The 3,753-nt window shown below is 42.5% G+C and overlaps 2 long non-coding RNA genes across 3 annotated transcripts in view; one reads left to right on the top strand and one right to left on the bottom strand.

Annotated features, from left to right (window-relative positions):
- Positions 1–1,112: 1,112 nt before the first annotated feature.
- Positions 1,113–3,753, bottom strand: part of LOC135095287 (uncharacterized) — a 58,120-nt gene continuing 55,479 nt past the window's right edge. The window contains exon 4 of the long non-coding RNA XR_010264215.1: positions 1,113–1,670. This is a non-coding gene — a long non-coding RNA (uncharacterized LOC135095287). The remainder of the gene's footprint in view (positions 1,671–3,753) is intronic.
- The window catches only part of LOC135095288 (uncharacterized), a 9,510-nt gene continuing 7,256 nt past the window's right edge, over positions 1,500–3,753 (top strand). The window contains exon 1 of one of the 2 annotated variants that reach the window (XR_010264217.1): positions 1,500–1,594. This is a non-coding gene — a long non-coding RNA (uncharacterized LOC135095288). The remainder of the gene's footprint in view (positions 1,595–3,753) is intronic. The other variant, XR_010264216.1, reaches the window with a different exon arrangement.

Here is a 3,753-nt window from a genome sequence, read left to right on the forward strand (position 1 = left end):
CACGAGGCGCCACGCCACCCGCCGCCTACCTCACCAACTCTTGACAGCTGCTGCCAGTGCTGATGAAGCGTTGCCTCACCAGCATGGAAAGCAGTGAACAGGTTACTTTTCCAAGGTGTGTCATTAATGAAGTCCATGCATCAGTGTATGTAGGTGGAAAGCTGACAGGTGACAGCATGGCCCACTAACAGACACAGACTGTGGAGTTCCACCTACTCTCAAAAAGCTGTGTTACCTGAAGCTACAGGTTTTCAAGGGAGCTTTTACGACTTGAGTGACAGGTTAACAACATTTCTACATTGTCGACAGGAGAAACGCCCTTGAGAACCCGCCGAGTCACCTCTCTGGCCTTGGAAAACAGTGGTGTTGAGAGGACAGTGTTCAACAAAGAGGTAGCACCACACGTGTAGCGGGCTTGGTGATTCAGTTCACTCAGCACTTCCTCACACGCCTCCACACACCGGATACACAGCCGAGCCTTACACTACAAGCCAATGTACCTGCACGCCGGAATAACACAACGAAATTATATGCACGAATGCTTTGCACACCTCCACAGAACAGTTAGCATGCATATTCTGTTGACAATGGTTCACCTTTGTTACAGCTGCCGTCACATTGACCACAGCCTTTTTGCTTGTCTTTGTACAACAATCGCGGTTTTTTACCTATTGATGATTCATTTACTTATTTCCTTCTCTCACAAGTACATTAGCAGTAATTAATGCCGTGATGGAACTCTGCAGCTCATCATTGCTCTGTCCAACTTGACTCTTCCCGTTTCACTTCGTTCTTTCAAGACAGAAGCTTAAAGTTGTGCCCTAAACCAGATACTGCAACCACATACTGCAACCACATACTGCAACCACATACTGCAAACACATACTGCAACCACATACTGCAACCACATGCTGCAAACACATACTGCAAACACATGCTGCAAACACATACTGCAAATGCGTACTGCAAATGCGTACTACAAAGGCATTAATGAAATCCCAGTCTAGAACTTTTGTATTCACTGATCAGTACTAGCAAATGCTGAAATGTTCTTAGCGATTATATATAGGAATGCTGTTAATTTTATCATAATTCAGAAATAAAAGACGTGGTTCTCAAGTAGGCGAAGCATAATTTATTTTAATGCCGTAATTTCAAAGGCAGACTTCTCGATAGGAAACAAGGAAGAATGCTTTAACCCGGCGGTCTCTTTAACATTTCATTTATTCTTTGCCTAGAAGTTTATACATAACATGTACATAAGAAGTAAGTAGCAGAAGTAAATGGTCACCGACGCATAGGAAATTAGTAACAAAATGGTGTTACTGGAGACAGAAGCGTAGACATGAGTTACTATATATTACAAGAAAGAGAACTAGACGATTAAGACCAAAGAAAACATCACAGTACTTGTAAAAAATACACTGAATTTAATAATGCACAGTAAAATAGTAACAGGACAGTGATAGTGAAGATAGAAGAAAAGTGTTTGCCCTAGCGGTCTCTTGGCGTTGTTTACAAGAACCGTGATGGCGGACAGAAGGGTTCGGTGACCAGTGACACTCTTTCAATTTCCTCCACTCCCAGAACTCAGGTGAGGCAGGGACCGCCGCCCACTCTTGCGCCCCTCCCTCCTCTACCTCCACCCGCGCACACACGCACGCACACACCTGAAATAAGAGAGAAAAGAAGGTGTTTGTTAACCTCCCTCTGTGTGTTTGTGTGTGTGTTTGTCGTGTCAGTGTTCCTTGCCTTTATTTCCTTCCTTATTCTGTTGTAACGCTCCTTTTTATTATTTCTGTGTTTCTTTGAGTCTCCCCAATAATTGTTTTCTTTTGTAGCTTGCGGTGAAGAGGAGGATAATAGCGGTAATTAAAGGTTTAGTGATTATATGAAAAAGTATATTTATAAGGCGTGTATTCGTGGGAGTGATTTAGAAGTCTTGAAACATTTGTTATAAATAGTCTTTACTTATTTCAACTGTGGTTTTCTCTAATCAGTGGTAATACGAATAATAGGATTACATCATGTTGCGTCAGCCTACCAGTAACTCATAAGGTGTCATTCCCTAGCTTATAAAATATGTTAGTAATTTAGAATTCAATTATTAACTTCAACTAATGTCCAGCCTATATGCTCACCTTGCTAGCCAATTATTCCTGCATTTTTATTTAAACTCACGGTTCAGTAAAATTATTTGTGAAAGAAGAGAGAGAGAGAACTAGCTAAGGTTCCAATAACTTCAGAGGCCTGTGGGTGTTGAGGGAGAGAGCACAGAATGGCGTCTCCCTTCCCTCTGGCAACAGGTGGGTCTCGTAGCTCTGAAATATTTGATTTTTCTTTTATTTAGAAGTGAATATTACTGTGTTCATGTTTATTATTCATGTCTCTAGTGAAGATATAGTAACAGTACGTGTTGACAGAATGGCGTCTCCCTTCCCTCTGGCAACAGATAAAATAGCCGGTGTTGGTCCCACGTGGAGACAGGCCACAGAGTCTTGGGAAAGTGTTAGCCATGTAATGTTTCTTTAGTCAGATATAATCTACTGTGAATGTGTTGTGAGCAATATTATTGCCGTAGAGAAGTGATGGATGAAGGCTGTGACGCTATTTAGGGATATAACGGTGCCCAGAATCAATGGTACTCTTGAGGAGTTATAAAAGTAATTATTTTCTTGTGTATTCGTAGTGTTAAGTAACGGAGTATAAGTGTATATGCCATACCAGAATTTCAAGTGCCTTTTCTTTTTTTTTCTAGATTAACTACTCGATAAAGTGTCATAGTGGGTCAGTCAACCCAAAGAATCCCATCAGTATTATTCATTTAATTATTTTTTTGCTATTTTTATATTTTTCGTTCCTCCTAATAAAGCCACACTGTAGGTGCTGTGTGATAATTAACCTCTCCCTACCCTCTGGCCATGACGATGAAGGCGAGAACCATTACCAATCAAAAATGTTTTCTTTTTTTCTATTGTGTGTGCGTGCTTCACCTCTTCTCTCTTCCTCTTCTTTTTTTCTTCTTCACCGTGAAGATCTTTGCCTCGTCTCATTAGAGCTCTGATCGGACCGGTGAGGAGGAGGGAGGAGGGGGGGTGGCTTTACACTGTGTCTGTATGTTTGTCTTCCTTCACTTCATTTACACTCAGCCTTCCTCTTCTTCCCCCTCCTCCTCTTCTTCCTCCTCCTCTTCTTCTTGTTCTTGTTCCACGTTACAAAATTACTTAAACAGGGAACCAACACAACTGCAAAGCTAACAGCCTTTGAATCATTATCCGTGCAAGAAATGGCAGACAAAGCAGGATGTAGGGACACATTGTGCACCAGAGTATCACACAAGACCGCGCCACCACCACCGCTACTCTCAGACGAATTGACGCGGGTGTTAGGGCTCCTGTGACGCGTCCACTGACAGTAACAAGATTGACACATTTTAAACATTAGAAGCGCTCTTAGTGACCCAAGGCTGTTCATGTCTGTGCCGTGTGGAGGCTGTCACTGGGAGAGGCACAGCAAGCCAAACCAACCTTACCTTAACTCTCTCTCTCTCTCTCTCTCTCTCTCTCTCTCTCTCTCTCTCTCTCTCTCTCTCTCTCTCTCTCTCTCTCTCTCTCTCTCTCTCTCTCTCTCTCTCTCTCATATATGCATAAACACAACAGCTATAATGAGAGAGAGAAAGAGAGAGAGAGAGAGAGAGAGAGAGAGAGTGGTATCCTCGCCTGACCTGGTAACACTGCAAGGAAAATACACATC

This window comes from Scylla paramamosain, chromosome 48 (genome assembly GCF_035594125.1).
Source record: "Scylla paramamosain isolate STU-SP2022 chromosome 48, ASM3559412v1, whole genome shotgun sequence".
Taxonomy (NCBI): Eukaryota; Metazoa; Arthropoda; class Malacostraca; order Decapoda; family Portunidae; genus Scylla; species Scylla paramamosain.